Source organism: Cupressus sempervirens, chromosome 3, assembly GCF_028749045.1.
Source record: "Cupressus sempervirens isolate cs-2001-9-10 chromosome 3, ASM2874904v1, whole genome shotgun sequence".
Classification (NCBI taxonomy): Eukaryota; Viridiplantae; Streptophyta; class Pinopsida; order Cupressales; family Cupressaceae; genus Cupressus; species Cupressus sempervirens.
Window position 1 is genome coordinate 235,901,018 of NC_143120.1, and position 20,273 is coordinate 235,921,290.

Here is a 20,273-nt window from a genome sequence, read left to right on the forward strand (position 1 = left end):
TTGACTTTGCATATGATCATAATAAGCTAACTTAGGCCAAATTAGTCTCCATTTACTAAGAAACTATTATATCCTCTTACTACCAGACCTCCAAAATATGAAAAAATCTTAAGTTAGGGTATAAATCAACACATTCTCAAATTTATATAAGTAACCATGTTCATCTTCATTCTTATTCATACAACCCTCCTTTTGAGGACTCCAAACCAGGGATGTCTTGAAATCAACCCTCCAAACCCCATTACACCTAACCACTGGTTCAAACACCTTGTAATGAATTTGCATCAACATGATCCAACATAAAAAGTGGCCCTTGCTTAGAAAATACTCTCAAGTATATACCTATTGTTCTTCATTAATCCATCTTTCATGATGTACCTTTACGAAAATGAATTTAAATAATTAAAATATAATCCCTCTAACTCAATTACTCTACATCACCCATTAATCAAGTATTTTAAAATAAAATAATCTTAGATATATTCTTATTCAAAAATTATTTCAATTAATATAATGATTAAATTTAAAACTTTTCTATTCCATATACAATTTATTGAAATTTTATTGTTACTTTTCTAGTAAAAATAAATTTAATTGAAATTCTATTGTATTGTAGATACCTAAAATTGTCCTAAAACACTATATTAATTAATTTAATATCTCCTTTGATATTATGATTAATTATTAATTAATTAATTGTATTTTGTCATATTCTTTTACTTATTTAATTAATTTTACTTAATTAAATAAGTTCACTTCCCTAATGTATTTTGAATTTAGTTCAAATACTTCCCTCTAATGTGTTAAATTCATTTAATGCATAGTGACATCATATATTCCTTTTAAAATAAATTCAATTTATTTAAATCCTCCACATGCTTAATCTTCTCAAACCTAATTAAGATTAATCTAAATTAATCTTAACTCGAATCCATCCTCATCAAATTTAATAAATGATTTCTAAAAATTATATATTCCCCCTTTATCCATCTAGCCCTAAAAATGAATTTTTAATTCATTTATCCTCCATGTCTCCCACTCATCTCATTCTTTAATCCCACCACTCGTCCATGCCTACCACTCACCTCATTCTTTATTCCTCTACTATGACATGTCTTCCACTCTCCTTATTTCTTTATTCCTCCACTATGACATGTCCCCCATTACCTTCAATTTTAAATTGATCCCACTATCTCCATTTCTTTATCATTTCTCTTGCCACCCTTGCATGGCCTATATGTCTCCTATGTGGCTCCTATGTGGATGCCACTTCCTCAAGGTCTCCCTAAAATATATAAATAGAGCCCTTGTCTCAAGTAAAAAAAGAGAACTTCTTTTTTGCATTGGTATCATGCTGGTTTGTGCTTAAGAGGCTCCTCCATATGCATTGTTATCATGTTAGTATAGCATTAGATTAATCTCCCTCATTTGCATTGTTATCATGCTAGTATAGTTCTAGAGCTTTTTAGAGATGTTATGCATTGTTGTTAGTCTTTAGTAGTTGCTAGTTTATTTGCATTTGCATTGGTAATTTAGCTTACATTCTTGCATTCCATTTTTCATCTCACATCCTCTTGGAATCCTCTTGAGATTGGCTTACTCATAGCCATTTTTTGAAAGCATTCCTTCACTTATATAACATAAGATTCATATTTATTTCATACCATTATCATTGGGATTCAATCATAGTTGTGTTTGGGAGAGCACATCCACATCCTCAAATCTTGACAACACCAACAAGTACTCTTATGGGTGCCATTTGTTGAGCTGTGCCGAGGTTGCGTAGGGATTCTATTTCTTGGTTGCATTGCTTTATAAAATTCAAGTATCTTGGTTGTATTTCGTTGTTTGATTCTTGATATGCATGTACAATTAACATTTTCCTTGTTTAAGTGTGTTCCCAATAGGTAGGATTTTCACATATACATGTATATCAAAATAATAAATATTTTTCCCTTTTTATTTGAATTGTTATTCAAAATTTAAATATTTAGATAACCAAAACATTAAGAAAAAATTAAATTGTTGTAGAGTTTATTAAATATTAGTAAATACTTTGTAAGACTAATAAAAATAAATAGTTTATATTTAAATAAATTTAATTAAATGAAAATAGGGTTTTATTAAAACTATTATATTTTTTATTAATAAAAACTATTGTAACTATTTTACATTTCAAATTAAAATACTAAAAATATAGTTTTAGTAATAAAATTTATTCTAAAATATAGTATAAAATTATAACAATTGTATTAATTTTAAACATTATATAAACAAGATACCTAAATTATTCCTATCAATCTATTTGTAAACGAATTTTGCAGATCTGACAGTTCTGACTGACAATGACAGACAGTCATGTAGTTGGGGATGGTATGTTATGGGATGACCATGGATTTGGACGCTGGGGGAATTCGTCGGCTGCATAGCCGGTTCCTGTTTGTGGAATCACTGACCTTTCTAAATAATATGGGCATATCTTCTTTTTCACTGCTGCTGTGAATTTCATTAGCTTTCTTGTCTCTTTGTTCATCATTACCTTGGTGCTGCAAAATTGGCAATTAAATATACTCTACATTCAGCTATAATTGCATTTTCCTGTAATTAGACATTCTACACATTCAAACATAATCACATTTTCCTTATTGGTCAAAAGAAAAAGCAATATAAAAGAGTTCTACACTATTGAGTTAAACGGAAAGAAAAGCTAATTTCACATCCACCATCAAACAAGAAAGAGGCAAGAGTTATAGTGGTTAATATTTATTGACTTAAATAGTCTGAATGAATGCCAATTTTGGTTCAGATGGGAAAATTACAACGAGCCCAATCTTCCTCACCCAAATACAAAGAAAAAGTTGTTTGGCGGCAGACTAAATGGTAATCAGAAGCTGAGATAAGAAACTAGAAAGAAAACATTTTTTGATTGGCTATGGTAGTTGACTATGCCTGGTGGCTCGTGCAACTATGCTGCCAGTTTTGTCATGAACCGGCCAGTCATGCCTCATTTTGTTCTGCCCAGCTGAAACTGTCTGAGTACCAATTTCCACAATGTTACTCCTGTAAATAAAACACCATGAACCGTTTATATGAAGCTTTTATGGTGACCCTTTCATACATTGGTGCAAAGAAAGGCATCATGGCAAAAACTTATATGAATATAAAGACCTTCAAAACATACGAACAAGGGTAACAATCAACTTGAACTTGCATGTGAGTGACTACCTAGATGAGATTTAGATGAGCCATTTCTTGGGTACACCCAAATCTATCCTTTCTTACTTCTACATAAGCATGGTTCACTACACTTTCTTGCACGAAACTTATGTACTCAAGACTATTTATTTCCAAACATCCACATATACAATTATTAATAGGTCTACAAAATACCCAACTCTACCTCCATTTTACCCCGTGAAATTGTTGAACCACTTCCCAATGATCCCAAGTCCAAAAACAAACCCTAAATTCATCCCCAAACTAGTTTTGCTTCAATATTTTGAGGTCTAGCAAATACCCTAGTTGCCCACCTTGAGAGCTCTGCCCCAATTGATCATTAAATATTATGAATGCATAGGTTCAAAGTCCTTAGAGAGGAAACGAAAGCGAGAAAAGGATACTTCCTTTGATGGACGATGAATCAACTCTACTAGTGCAACCCATACGTTCTAGTCTTTGCTCCCGAAAACAATTACTTATTTCTACAAGCATTGACCAACCAAGAAACCCTAATGCATTTCACAAATAAATACAAGATAACCATAAAAAAAAAAACTAATTTCTTACCTACAAGCCCAATATCTTTCTAAACTAAGCCATAGAGATGGTTCAGAAATGAATCTCTAGCTTGGAGAGAGAATAAACCCTGTGATGTCAGAAGTGTTCAAATTGATTGGCCTTGCCTTAGCTAGGATTTGATCCCACGATTTTTGGATAGTCTTGTTGGGTAATTTCACCATTGGGGTAGTATCAACGTTGGCACGACTGATGATTGAAGTCCGACTAACATTGTTCGACGACAAAATATCAAAAATAAAAATGTGAGATTTTTGGATAGCTTTCTACAAAAAAATAAAAAACGTGAGTTGAACATGAAACACTAAGGGTGGGGAATGTGCCCACAATGTAAAAGCCTATTGGCTAATATGGTTAAATTCAAAATCTGGATAATTTGATAGGCTGGTACGTAAACAAAAACAACAATCAGAAACCTCTTGTATACCTTGTTATATTTTATTCATCCACACCACGGTCCTCAATTATGCTCTTCAAATACTTGTCGCTCTTAGAATCAGTTTCCTTTTATGGTATTAGAATTTGGGGTAAATCTTTTAAGGCCATCTATTTCAACAAATTCATCCACCATGGCAGCAACTTCTCCACTTGGTGAAATTTGACCCCATTTTGTTGAAGGACCCTACATCTACCTAAGTTGTAAATGATAGAGAAGGTCAAGTGAGCTATGAAAATATTCTAGATTTATACTTTCTTGGACCCTAATCAATTCCTTTTTGGTTAATGAATAAAATCATAAATACTTCTATTTCTTTTAAAGGATGAAGAGCTAACTACTTGTGAGAGCAATCTTATATCAAATGATTGCAATTCAAGGTTTTCAACTCCTTGGTTTGACCATCACTCTAGAGGGTCTTTCTTTGCTTGCGTATCATAGAGAGCTTCTACAAAAGAAAAATCACCATACCCACATGAAACTTACTCCATTGACTCCTTATATTTAAAGCATCCTCCCCTCGACCATAATATTTTTTTGTTGCAGCCCAAAATCCCTTAATTATCTCTCTATCCTCAAATATATCTATCATATTGGTCTCTATCTATATCATATCTTATAGGATTTAAGGCATAGGGTAGCACAATGAAGGGGCATGTTAAGTTGCTCCATTTACAATGTAACTTCTGTTTTATTAGAAGAAGTAGAGAAGAATCTTTTGCATGTGTTATTTTCTTCACTCTTTCACATGTGGAACATATTTATTTATATTTTTCCCCAAACATGGCTTTTCTGAGTTTGGAAAGTTGATTAACTTAGATATGTGCCTAATAAACTCCATAAAAAATTAAAAATAAGCTCATAAATGGTCGCCAAGGACCATACCTCTTGCCTCAAAGATAATATTTGCTATAGATTGTCTCCATGCTGCCCACACATCACTAGTTATTATGGAATACAAATCTCCTTTGACTTAACAAAGCTCGTGAAGAAGAAAATTATAAGATTTAAACCACGTGTTAATAGGTTTAAAAATTCCACCTTGGAAAATTTTGGATAAATGGCTTGCGTGTAGTTATGGTTAGATATGAACATCTATATTTTCATGCTCTCTTTAATGAGACCACAAACCTATTGGAACTTAACCATATGTTTGAGTGCATTATTCAGTGAGTGTACACAACATGCTATCCAAAATATTTGCTTGTAGTTCTTTTGCACCAACATATCTATTGCTTTGCAAACAAGGGCAACATCAGTAACAATTTGGACTACACATGATGCCCCCACCTCCTCAATATTGTAACTCTATATTTTCTATTTACTTTGAATAATTTATTACCCCCAAATATAAGGTTCTTGGCTGCATATTACCATGATGAGTAGTAATGGAGATTTTTACTATATGTCTACTCATTAATTAGAATATAACATACATCTAAAGGTGCAATTTGTTGCTCTAATCAGATTTTCTCATTATCAATTAGATTGCAAAGTTTATCTTACCCATTTGATTTATACCTAGCTAGTCAACTATTGTTAGCTTGGACTATCTCTCCATGGAAAGGTCAACTAGCAACTTATATGGTATTCCATTTGCATAAAGGAAGCATGCAATCACTACATCAATTTATTCTCAACATTGCACATCAGATATAATTCCAAAGGCGTTTGAGCTACCATGTCTGGTTTGTTGTTTGAATATATAGCTAGTACATCTATAGAATACACATCTACCTTGTTGGAATGTGAAGTCAGCAATCTACTCATTCATTTGTGGTTGAGTCATCATAGATGCTCATGTAGTGTGCCATTAAGGCTTTTGCTAGAGGCATAATTTTTTTGGAGACTTATTGTACCATCTTAAATTGGAAGGACTTCAATTTAATGATGATTTAGCAACTATTTAATGCAAGATCATCATCTCCTTGTATTTCTTCTCCTTTTCTCCCCTTTCCCTTTCATTTCTCTTAGGTAGAATTAGGGTAAGCTTAATTAGTCCTCTTAAAGCTCCTATGAAAAATGTCGTAAAGATCTAGGTAGGATATAACCACCTAGGTCCTTCCTTTCCCTCATCCAATCACTCAAAAGCTCTTTTCCATGCTGTAATGGCCATATCTCAAAATTTGTACTTAATTTTTGGGATTTAGGACTTGTTTCAGGACCTTGCAGGATTATGGGCCTTGGATGGCAAGGATGGATTGCATCCTTGTTGGGTCAATTAGGGTGTAGTGCATCCCTATTGGGCAAATTAGGGACGTCGTGCATCCCTGCATGGGCCCTATTTTGGGACCTCCCCTTGGGTCTCATGTCTTGATTGATACTCAAAGTTAATGCATTGTATAGTTGGTTCGTAGGAAAAAAGTTAATTCCAAACCCTTTATAAAACAATCCATGTGCTCCATTTGGATCATCATGTGTTCATATTACACACACAAGCATTTAAGCAGTCAAGTTCTCAAGCATTCAAGTCTTCAAGTGTTCTTAAGTAAAATTTTCCATTAAATATCAAGGATGCAAACATTCAAACAATTTAAGGATTCAAAGATCTCTCTCAATCCATTCAAGGTCCTCCATTGCATCTTCGAGATTCATTCATCCACATTATTGATCCAATCCAATTGGTAAAGAGATCTCATCACATTTAATTCAAGAGATTCTACTATTGTAAGGTGAATTCGTATATTTTCTTTAAATCTTTGCAATTCAATTATTTCAATTCTGATTGAGGAAACCCCCATCAATAAACAAAAATCCTTTTTAGTGTAGGTTTTGGATCTTGGAATGATGAACATATTACAAATATGGATACCCTTTCCCTCTTTTTTCAAAACCACAAAATCAGATTTAGGGGAAAAGGTATTTTATTAGGGACGGAGTGTTCCCTAACTTTAGGAGAAAGTCAACATTGTGCAAAAGCTGACCTTGCAAGATCACCAAACGATTTTTGTTGTTGTAGATTTGGTAGTTTCAGGCCCAAATCCAACATTATTTGTCCATTTTGAACAACACAACAAGCAACAAATTGGATCCAAAGGTGAGTCTTCTAATTCCCTTTGTTATTTCAACATGTTTGCTTATTATATCTACATTTCATTCCTAGCTTTCATTTCAACTAGTGTTCTGAAGGACCTTTTCCAACTTTTCCTTTGTACTACTCACTAGACTCTAGCTAGCATTAGCACTCATTTATCACTTGGCTAAGATTAATCTTCCTAGATCTAGTCAGTTAGAATTAGATTGAAAGGGTCAATTTTCTTGACCCCCTCTTTGAGTTGCGTAAGTGTAGTTATGTGATAAACTAAGGGCTACCTTCCCTAAGTAAGATTTCCCCCTTAACACTTACTATAATTAGAAAGTTTGTATGAGTTAACTTACTATAATTAGTAAGGCATTTTGGTGACTTGCCAAAAATAGTAATTTCAACATTTGTTTAACATGTTATGCGAGTCATACTAAATTTAGTAAATAGGTTGTATTTCAAACTCTACAACTCAGTTGTTATATGTAGCTCAAATTCATGATTGTTTATACGTTTTGAACATTATAATAATTGAAATGAAGTTAAGAGATTGGCCTATGGTTTTTTATTGGTATATTGTTACTAGGTTTTTCCATGTAAATACTATGTTATGCGATTTTACTCCATTTAAGCAATTTTCTACACTAGGTTATTTTTCATTTCAATTGGTATCACAACTTGGTTATTAGTGTAGAATTCATTTGTTTGAAGTGGTGAGCAATGGCAAGATGTTTTCTTACTAGATTTGAAGTGCAAAAGTTTGATGGCTCAAATTTTTCTCTTTAGAAGTTGAATCTTCAACCTTTATGGGTAAAGGATGGTTATGATTTAGCTCTCAAGGCGGTTTCATCAAAACCTACAAATATGAGCACAATAGATTGGAATTTGATGGATAATACTGATAGTGCTACAATCTAGTTATCTCTAGTAGATTCAATTTTGTCCAATGTTACAGAGGAGAAATCTACTTATAGTTTATGGAGTAAGCTTGCAAAGTCGTACAAAACAAAGTCTTTGGCAAATAAAATTCGTCTTCAAATACAACTATATAATTTGAGGATGTATGAATCTACATCCATTACAAATCATCTAAATGAATTTAACACATAGACAAGCAAGTTGGCTTTAGTGGGAGTTTAGATTGATGGGAAGATAAGGCGGCAATTTTACTTTGTTCTTTGCATGATGTTGGGATCATTTGGTTATGTCTCTCAATAATTCTACACCTAGAGGGATGTTGGTCCTTGATGATATGGTATTTTCCTTAATCTCCGAGGACATAAGGCAAAAGACATCTCAAGGATCTTCTTCTAATGAAGCCTTAGTTGCTAGAGGCAGAACTGAGGAGAAAACCTATATCGATCATGGACAAAATAGGTTCAAATCAAAGGGGAGGGAAAAGGAAAAGTGTTGGAATTGTGCAAAAGTAGACATGTCAAAAATTATTGTAGGTTACCAAAAGTGACCAAGGAAACTTCTACTTTAAATGCATTCGAAGAAAATACTATAGAAGCTTAGATGCCATTGGAAGACAGAGATGTAATAACAACTACCTTGAGAAGTTCTTTACTTTATATTTGGATTCTTGATTTTGGTGCTTCTTTTCATATGTCTCCTCATAGAGACTAGTTTTCTTTTTATTGAGCTTACAATGGAGGCATGGTTTGTATGGTAAATGACATCCCATGTGAAGCCATTGGTCAACGAGAGGTAAGAATAAAGATGTTTGATGGAGTAGTTATAACTATTCAATATGTTAGGCATGTATTTGGTTTAAAATTAAAGAAAAATCTTTTTTCACTTGGTGTGTTTGATTAACAAGGTTTTTGGTTTAGTGGTGAGAATAATTGTTTGAAAGTAACAAATGGAATCTTGGTAAACTGACAATGGAGGGGTTGTTGTAGTAACTAATACAAAGATGGGCTCATTAACAACCTGGCATCAAAGGCTAGGCCATATGAGCGAATGAGGTCTCAATGTATTGTTAGACAAAAATCTTCTTCCTAGTGCTAAATTCAAAGATTCATGTTTTTGTGAACATTGCTAGTTAGACTTAAATTTTTCTAGAAGTAGCCCCAGAAGAAAATATATTTTAAATTTAATTCATTTAGATGCTTGGTAATCTTCTATAATATCAATTGGAGGATCATCATATTTTGTTTCATTTACAGATGATTATTCTTGTAAGGTGTCGATATATCTTCTCAAGAAGAAATATGAAGTGTTATCTTGTTTCAAGAGGTTTAGGGCTTTCATAGAGAATAAAAAAGCAAGACAATAAAATGTGTAAGAATAGATAATGGAGATGAGTTTTTTCAGAAAATTTAGTCAATTTTGTAGTGAACAGGGAATCACAAGATAATTGATGGTTGCAAGGACACCACAAAAAAATATTTTTTTGAATGCATGAACCATATAATTATGGAGCAAGCTAGATGTATGTTAAGCACTACTAGTTTGTAGCAGAAGTATTGAGGTGAGGGTGTTAACACAACTTGTTTTTTGATCAATAGATCTCCCACTATTGCCCTTGAAAATAAAATTCCTGAAGAAATATGGACAGTAAGCCAATTGGCTACTAATGTATTCGTATTTTTGATTCTAATGCTTTAGCAAATATTCCTAAAGAGAGTAGAAATAAGTTGGACAAGAAGTCCATAGAATGTATTTTTCTTGGTTATACAAAAGGTAAAAATGAGTACAAGTTGTGGAATATTGCTTCCCACAAGATTATTGTTAGCCAAGAAGTATTCTTGAATGAGAAGGTACCAAAATGAGATAAAGGTTAACAAGGTGTTGGAGTTATTCCAGTAGAGGTGGAAAACCATATGTTTCATCTTGATATTCTTGATAATGAAGAATTAGAAGAAGATTATCCAGTTGAACAACAACTAGAAGAGCCATAGGGTGATGTATCACCGATTGTAAGAAGATCCAATAAAGCATATGAAAGGTACTCCTTGTAATTCTGCTTATGCATTACTAACTGATGTTTGTAAACCTAGTTCATATTAGGAGGCTTGTGAAGCAGAATGTGTAGACAAATGGAGAGTTGCTATGGAAGAGAATATGAAATATCTTCATAAAAATGAGATTTGGGAGCTTGTCCAATTACCCACAAGAAGAAAAGCTACTAGGAAAAAGTGGGTTTACAAGTTGAAAAGGTATTTGAATGACAATTTAGAGAGATGAAAAGCTCAATTGGTAGCAAAAAGGGTTTTCTTAGAAATCTGGTATAGATTTTGATGATTTTTTTTCACCAATTGTATGCTTGAGTACTGTCAGAGTTGTTTTAGCTCTTGTTGAGAGTCTTGATTTGGAATTAAAATAGTTAGATGTTAAAAAAACCTTCTTGCATGGTGATCTATTTGAGGAGATTTTTATGCAGCAACTAGAAGGTTAGGAAGAAGACAAGGAGAGTTTTGTTTGTAGATTGAAAAAATCATTGTATGGTATAAAGTAGGTGCCAAGATGTTGTTATAAGTGGTTTGGTTCCTTCATGATGAGTATAGGGCTTAGTAGATGCGAAGTTGATCTTTGTGTATTTTTTCAAAAGTATGATGATGAAAATTTTATCATTCTACTTTTGTATGTAGATATATGTTGGTTATAGGTCCCAGGTTGTTGGTTTGACATGAAGGACTTAGGAAATGCAAAATAAATTCTTGGAATGAGGATACATAGAGATAGGAAATCATGGTTGTCATAGAATACTTATGTGGACAAGGTTCTGCAATGCTTCAATATGTAGAATGCACAACCAAGTAGCATTCTATTTCTTGTTCATATTAAGTTTTCTTCAAAATAATGACCTAGCACAAAAGAAGAGAAGACACGAATGTCTCATGCACCATACTCATCAACAGTTGGAAGTCTCATGTTTGCCATTGTATGCACCAAACTAGACATTGCATAAACATTGGGAGTTGTCGGTACATTGTGAATCCTGGTATTGATCATTGGACAACTATGAAGATTAATTCTTCGATATTTGAGAGGCACTTAAAATGCTTCTATTTGTTCTTGGTATCAGAGTAGAATAGAGAAGGGAAAAGATCTTATAGCATACTGTTGGCGAATTAGGAGTGATTTAAAGGTTGTGGTTATATCGAGAAAAATAGAGTTCAATTTCTTCAAACCCTAAATACAAAAATGGCATCAAGTTCTATGGTTGAGAAGGGTGAGGCATCAAAGGTTAGTAATGTCCAGTTAATTCGTAATGAAGTTGTAAAACCACCAAATTTTAGAGCATATCTTGAGATTGCATTAAAGGGTGATGCATCTAGTGCCTGTCATCCATCTCACCTAGGGTTATAATAATCCATGATGTAAGGTCATGCTACACATGCAAGATTGGTGAGAGGTGATTTTTTGTTGAGGAATGCATATGATAGGTTATGCATTGGCGAGAAACTCATAGATGAGCACAAAGATATTGTTGAGGCCAGGCTTGCTCATGCCCTAGATTTCCCTAAAGTTTTCAAGGTGGAGTGGATAAAGATTGTACTAAGCTGTGTACATGAGATCAAGTTATGGCTAGAGGGTGGACAAGTAGAGATTACTAAGAAAATTATTCACCAAGTGATTGGTTACCCTACAACAAACAAAGTAAAAACCATTCATTGTCAAAGCAAAGATGTAATTGAAGTGAATACACTTGCAGTGCGAAATAAGTGTGGAATGATGATTTCCACTATTCAAGATGCCGAGTCAAATTTTGTTGTGACGGTAGTAGCTCACAAGTTCTATCAATCTAGCTGGATAGAAAATATTCCTAGTGTTGTGGTTAATGTCACCTAGAAAATTGTGAAGAAAGGTCATTCTTATGACCTAGCTAAGCTCCAATAATAATAGCTGGAAGAAAACTTGAAGAGTATAAGGAAGGAGAAATATACCATGTGTAAGTTTGATTCTTTGTTAGTTTCATATTTTTCTATGTGCAAGATTCTTTTCCTACCAAAGGCAATGTGACATGGAGCAAGAAGAAGCCAGTAACCTATAGATTAATGAGTTTATGAGTCAATAAGATGTAATTTTAAGTCAGTTTTGGATGGTTACTTTGAAGAATTCAAGTAGAAAATGAAAATAGGTCATGGATCCCCAAGTCATTAGTTGACAAATACTATGAAATCATTTATTTTCTAGTAGATATAGATCAAACCTACATCCAAGCAATCATACCAAGCATTGCATGGCTAAAGCCACTGCGCTATGAGACAAAATTGCAAAAGTTAAAATCACAATGGAAACAAAGGTTCCTAAGTTGAACATAAAAAGAAAAGGGATGATTGAAAACTTGGAGAGAGTTTTGGGCAAGGGTGCAGAGCAAGAGATGCCATTAAAGATCATAGAAGGAAAAGGTAAGACTTGTCAAGCGATGATGAAGAAGAAGAAATAAATGAAGAGGGACATGAAGAAGAAGAAGAAGAAGAGGTCGAGGGTATAGGCAAAGAGATAGTTGTGGCCGAACCACAAACTAGCAAAGGAAAGAAGAAAGGTCTAGTGCCTACTCTCTGAAACTTAAAGAGTGACAAGACAGAGAAGTAAGGAAAATTCACTGTAGTTGTTGAGCCACAGAGGAAGGTAGTAGTAAAATTTAGTTATAACTAAGTAAAGTTCATGCCAAGGGACAACAAGTTAGAACAAGCAAAGCCGAATGCTAGAAGCTATATAAGCTGAGTAACACTATTTGTTGTATTTGTGTTTGGAATGGCACAAACTCATAGGTAAAATGTTCTACCAAGTTGGAAGCACGTTTATATTATTGAGGAGTCAACTATGGAGTTAATTACGCTTGTAATTGCAAATAATTAATCCCTATGTTATGGGATTAGCCAATTAGAAAAATGGAAAGGTCATGCGACAAAAGGAATGAATCCTAATTACCGATCAAGATCTATAAGCTTTATCAAATGGCTATCTAAGGAGGGTTTTAGACCTAATTTTGCGTTGTTGAGGTTGTTCAAGTTGTAAGTGAGAGGATTGCATAGTTGAAGGTAAACCATAGGTTGAAGGCCTAAGTTGACCAAGTAGTGTAGAGAGGAGATAAAGTATATCTATCACATTGAGGTGATTGTATAATGGAAAGAAAAGATTTTTCATCAATAATTAAGTGTAGACCAAAGGATCATGGTATTGAATTCATTCTAACTAGTGGATTAGGTGAATAACTTAACAAAACAATCCTAACAGGCCTTTTGTAAATCTCCTAATAGAGCACTCACTTTATTGTGATGTAAAATCCTTTAATCAAGGTAGACTTAAAAGCATTGTAAGCGCTTAGCAAGGAAGACCCCTCACAAGGTAGATCTTTAGAAGTGATAAGACTTTGTAGCTCTAATAGACACACTTTATGGCTGTAGTAGTGAGGATTTTGTGGGTGTCATCCCCACCGCAGTTTTACCATCATCTTGGAGGGTTTCTACATTACCATAATGTGGTTTCATGTGTTGATTATCGCTTATATGTTTTATTCATTTTATTAGATATTAGATCTGATATTACATGTTATATGAATATGTATGTTAAGGTTAAGGCAAAAATGTGTGCGATGAATTAAGTATGAATGTGATTCCTAAGAAATAAAATTAAGAGATTGGCCTGCAGTTTTTTATAGGTTTATATTATGATGTTTTTCCATGTAAATACTGTGTTATATCCTCAATTCTGCAATTTTCTACACCATGCTATTTTTCATTTCATACCTTTGACTCTTTTGATTTTGAGTTGCAGTATTTGTCCCATTCTTTGAACCATGGGAGCTCAAATTAGAACCTTTCCCAGTAGCCCTTTTTTGAACTTCACAACATATCATGGTACTTCATTTGGAGAAGGTTTGACATTTTTTCCCAGCCATGCAAAGGAAATAAGCTCTCACCCTTGTGTAATGCCATGTCATTTTGTTGAAATATTTAATGTAGGCAAGATGGTTTCCCTTGGAGTCAAACCCCTACCCACCACCTTGACGGCCAACAGAATGGTCAAAAGCATAAATGCATGGTAGGTGAGTTGAAAATTGAGAAGAGAGGGAAAATGTTTTTAGCAAGAGACAAAAAAGAAAGAATCTATTTTTCATTTGACCAATTGAAGAAGTTGAGTAGTTGCAGAAGAACAAAGAGAAAGATTGAATTTGTCACAAAGAAGAAAAGGAAGTTGATCAACAGATCAAGCCATAGGTCAGAAGATAGAAGGAAGTTAGTTTTCATGTCTGTAGTTGCACGTGTTTCCTCTTGTTATTCTATAAGTTTGTTGTTTTGGATTTGTCCTGTGAAGTAGTGATTGCTCTAGGAATTGTTATATGTAGCCATTAGAGCTGTAAGTTTAAAGTTTTATTAGTTTGAAGATTTTAGGGTTTTCTTAGGTTGAAGCTGAATTCTCCTAGATTTTGTAATAATTTTATCATATTTGAATAGAAAGCAAGCATGTAAGCAGGCATACTTGGCAATCTATTATTCTTCTCCTATTTATCTTTGCATAATATTATTGCATTTGAGAAGTACATATTTGAAAGTTTCATCTTTCAGCTCTCTGGTTTTAATGGTGTTAAAATTCAAGTTGTAAGTTTGACCTATAACCCACTTGGTTTGGTCCTTACCAAGTCCTCTCTTTGTTGCTCTCACCGAGTTCTATTTGCAGTGGTGACCTAGCTCACTTGGCATCCTCTTTTACTGGGCACCACCTTGTAGTGGAGACTGAGCTCACTCGGCATCATTTGCTGCTGAGCTCACTCAACATATATTAGTGTTGAGTTTCCCTTGTGTGCCGAGTTCACTCGGCTTCCTCTTGTGCTGAGCTTACTTGACACTGTCTGCCTATCACTCGACACTCTCTTGTGCTGAGCATTATCACTTGACATTAGTGTTGCTGAGCAATTTTTTAAAAAGTGTTGTGATATATTTCTCACATGGTATCTGAGTTTTGAGGCTGCACATCCATAGTGTGTTAGGGAATTTTTTTGGGATATTTGACATGGTAGGAGATGCAGGAAAGATATTAGCTTCCATCCTTTAATGGAAAAAATTATGATACATGGGCAAAGAAAATGAAAACCATAATGGTTGCAAATGATTTGTGGAAGTTTGTGATTAATGGGTTCAATGATGTGATAGACCCAATTTAGTATGTTTCCCTTACCAAAAATCAAAAGACTCAGCTGAAGGAGTCAAGGAGAAAGGATGCTAAGACATTAAGTTTGATTGAGACAACACTGGCAGAGACATTTTTTCCCAAGATTGTAGTAGCAAATTATGCAAAGGAAGCATGGGACATCCTTGAGAGAAATTTTAAGAGAATTGATAAGGTTAGAGTAGTGAAGCTATAGATGATTAGAAGAGAGTTTGAAAACCTTCAGATGAGGGACAATGAACCTATTCTAGAGTTTAGCTCACGAATCTCCACTTTGATAAACTAATTCAAATCAAATGGAAAAGATTATGATGAGCAGAGAATAATAGAGAAGATATTGAGGATTTTACCTCAGAAATATGATAATCTTGTGATGACCATAGAGGAAGCAAAGGAGCTCATCACATTGACCATGGATGAGTTGATGGGAACTCTTCAAACCCATGAGCACTAGATAAAGAAGTCAACAACTACTTCCCAAGAGAAATCTTTCAAGGCTCAAGAGAAGTCAAGAGGCAAGGGGAGAGGAAGAAATGGCTTTGGTAGAGGCTCAAGAAGTAGAGGTCATGGAAGGAATGGTCAAAGGGATGCTGGTGTAAAAAGCTATGGGAATGCAAGCAACCAAGAGGGAGCAAGCACGTCTTAAACCAAATCTAGAGGAGGTAAGAAGAATTACAACTCTAACAAGAGCAATGTTGAATGCTACTATTGTCATAAGTATGGGCATTATGCAAGTGAATGTTGGAAGAAGCATGGTGATCAGTCAAAGTAGAATGCTAATGTGGCTAATGTGAACATGGGAAATGCAAACAATCCCATAGCCTTCATCATGTGTAACATTGGTGAAGAAGGCAACCTTGAGGTATGGTACCTAGACATCAGATGTAGCAACCACATGAGTGGTAATGAAAGTTTATTTTCTTTCATTGATAAGACTTTTAAGTCTAAAATTAAGATGAGAAATAATGGAACCATTCCCATAGTGCGCAAAGGATCTATTATGGTTTGCACCAAGCAAGGTGAAAAGAAGGAGATACAAAATGTGTATTTTTCCCCTGCTATGAAGCACAATTTGATGAGTTCTGGACAACTCATTCAAAATGGATGCAAAGTGCTGATAGAAAATGACAAGCGTGTCATCCATGAGAAGGATAGGAGTAATAGATTACTTGCAATAGTCCAAATGACAAAGAACTAAATGTTCCCATTGAAGATAGAGACATGTTTCTCTTCTTAAGTTAGTACTGCACCTCTCAAGCATGCATGTACAATAGTACATTAGAAATTAGCTCTTAGGAGCATGATTGAAGACCCCTCCAAGCTTTGGCATCTCAGGTATGGACATCTTGGCTTTGTTGGTTTAAATTTGTTGTCCAAGAAAAGAATGATAGATAGATTGCCAAGCATTGTAGATTCATATGACAAGCATGAGGCTTGCATATTAAGTAAGCAACATAGGCTTCTCTTTCTAGAAATTCTAGAAGGGCTAAAGCACCATTAGAATTGGTTCATTCTAATTTGGTAGGCCCTATGCAAACTACTTCTATTGGGGGGAGTACTTATTTTATGACATTTATAGATGATTTCAATCATAAGACATGGGTGTATTTTTCAAAGAACAAATTTGAAGCATTTGATAAATTTGTTGAATTTAAAGCCTTATCTGAAAAACATGTGGACACTATGTAAAGGTCCTTAGATCAGATAGAGGAGGGGAGTATACCTCAAATATGTTTGTAAATTGTTGCAAGAAAAATGACATAAGAAAAGAGCTTTCAGTCAATTATACTTCACAAAAAATGGAGTGGCTAAGAGGAAGAATAGGACCATTGTTGAGATGGAAAGAAGTATGATGAAAACAAAGGGACTCCCAACTAAATATTGGGGAGAAGCTATAGCAATAACAATATATTTGATCAATAGGTGTCCTACAAAGTTAGTCCATGACAAGATTCCTGTTAAGGCATGGTCAAGTAAAAAAATGGACAGTCTAACACATAAGAGTATTCAAATGTGTAGCATGTGCACATGTGCCTAAAGAACAAAGGCAAAAGCTGAATGACAAAGGTGTGAAGTGCATCTTCACAGGGTACAACTCAGAATCAAAGGCATATAGGCTATCTGATCCAATCGCCAAGAAGATCATTATTTCAAGAGATGTGGAGTTTCTTGTAAATTAGTCTTGGGATGGCTCACTAGAAGAATTCTTAAGCACTTCAAGTAAAGTGCCTACTATTGAAAAGGAAGAAGATGACATTGGTGAACAACAAGAAGATGGAACACCACACATGGATTGCAGACAAAGGCAAAAAGGGAAGCAACCCTTAACATGCTAAGCAACAACTCCAAGCACATCAAGACAACCATTAGCTAGTATGCAAAACAATAGCAGCAATAACACTGAAAATTCAAATCCCACTCTCACCTCCCTATTGCCTAGAAAGACTAAGAATCTAAGGGAGATATACCAAGATGAAAAGTATGATGAACATTATGATGAGAGTGTAAATTTTGCATTATTTTCTCTTAGTGATCCAATTTATTTTGAGGAATTTGTGAATGAAGAGAAATGATGTAATGCCATGGATGAGAAGACAGATGTTATTGAAAGAAATAAGACATGGGAGTTAACTACTTTGCCTCCCAAGAAAGAGGTAAGTGGAGTGAAATGGGTTTACAAGACCAAGTGCAATACTGAAGGAAAAATAGATAGGCATAAGGCACATTTAGTGGTCAAGGGGTAAAAGTGGTAGTATGACAGAGATTATGATGAGACATATGCCCTAGTTGCAAGAATGGAAACTGTTCATGCTATCATAGCAATTGCAGCCCAACACGAATGGAAGCTATATCAAATGGATGTGAAGTCTACCTTATTGAATGGTGTATTGAAGGAAGAAGTTTATGTACAGTAGCCACCTGGTTATAAAGTTGCAGGTGAAGATCACAGTGTATAAATTGAAGAGAACTCTATATGGGCTAAAGCAAGCTCCACAGGTATGGTATAATAGGATTGACTCATATTTGATGAGCAATGACTTTAGTAAAAGTGATAGTGAGCCCACACTTTACATCAATGCAACAAATGGTAATGTCTTGAATGGTGTTGGTGTAAATAAGTATTTACTTACTACACTTACTTAAGTTTACTCAGGTTAATGCATTAGTTTATTATTTTGCATTATTTTATTATGTTTATTTGTGAGACACTTAAGAGTTTGCACACCTTTTTAGTTTCCATGTAGAAAACACAGGAGTATGCAACTCTATTCTAGCACATGGTGTCTACAACACTAATTTGAGTGTCACACCCTTGTAGGCTTATCCTCACATCACTACACTTACTTACGTGCTTAATGGAGGATAACCCATATCTGGTGGACATGTGCTTGGTTGTATGACACATCATGGTGCTGATTATGAGGCATTCTAGATGTATCTCGGAGGCTTTTATATATAGGCACTCCTAGTGTACTCTTATGAATGGTATATTGAATACATCGTCATTCTGATCATACTCTCTCTCTCTTTGGTCTACTGTGTGCTTGTGTTTGAGTTCTTAGTTCCTAGGTGAATTTTTCCCTTAGGCAAATTCTTACATGGTATCAGAACAACTTCAAAAAAAATTCATCGCAAGTTGTTTGAGACCTCTTGTTTTCTTCATCACCTCAACCCGAATCTAGAGTGCTACAAAAATTGGGAGTGTCTAGAGTCAGATCTGACCTCGCCATTGCATCCAGAACGCTGAACTAGTGAAAATTGACTATAAACTTGGCTACTTTGGCCTAAAGTCGACCATAAGGAAAATTGTTTTTGCAAACCAGAACCCGAAGGCCCGATTTGCAGTATGGGTATGGTCTTTTGTAGATCTGATTATTTGATTTTCGGATTTGAATTTCTCTGTTAATTTTCAAAATTATTTTTTCCATCATATTTCTATGCAAATTTTCATAATTTATTCCCTGGCAGAGAAAATTTATTTAGCACACCCGGGTAGTGACACCCCGGATCTGCCTATTTGAAGGGTATATTATTTGTCGCAAGGCATTTTAGTGGTCATTTCACAACCCGCGGGCCGTACCTGCGAATTAATTGTGGCCAGGATTGTACTCATCTTTCGACAAACCACCTCCAAAAACTGGCCAAGAACATCTTATATACTACCCAGCGACAGCATTTGATAAACCCGTGGGCTTTGGTTGTGTTTGTTACATTTGTGGGTTTATTTAAAAAGAGCGCATAGCACTGACCCACAACAAATGTGGGATATTTCCCAGTAAACTAGCGTTCAAACTTAATCCGGCTCATGCTCTGACCTCCCAGCACCTGTCATGCAGAAGGATATTTTGGCGCATTTGAATAGTTCTCCGGCCCATGTTCTGCTCTTCTCCAATGTCAGCATCTGATTTCTCGTGGTCATAGACAACTGGTGGTCTTTAACACCGTCTTTTTGGTAGCGTAGTTCATGGATTCTTGGTTGAGGTACACTATCGACCTGATTAAATTTCTTGGTATCCCGTGCATCTGCAGATATTTCAGGGAATCATGATAGTTTTCTGGCAATATTTATAAATTTCCAGTTACCTGCGGTTTAAAATCTCCCGCCCATCTAAGACACGCGATTTTTAAACCTTTCGCCACACGGATTTGACCCATAGCAAAACGGGACTACCACGTATCCAAGTGGAACCTAGTCTATTTGCCATGTCATCCTGTGGACAGCGGTCATTTTTTGTTATGTCAATGCACTTTTTGGACACGTGTGAGTCCGTATAGTATGGACATCTAACTTAGCCTGCCACGTACCCCAGGTTTTTTTTTTTGCTGACATCATCTTTTTATGAGTTAAAATTTGATGCTGTCTAGACATCATTTCCAGGTGTTTTAGAACTACAT

The 20,273-nt window shown here is 34.9% G+C and overlaps 1 pseudogene; it reads right to left on the reverse strand.

The window, feature by feature from the left end:
* LOC149565725 (palmitoyl-acyl carrier protein thioesterase, chloroplastic-like) overlaps nucleotides 1-20,033 on the reverse strand; it is a 33,335-nt pseudogene extending 13,302 nt beyond the window's left edge.
* Between the last annotated feature and the right edge of the window lie 240 nt (nucleotides 20,034-20,273).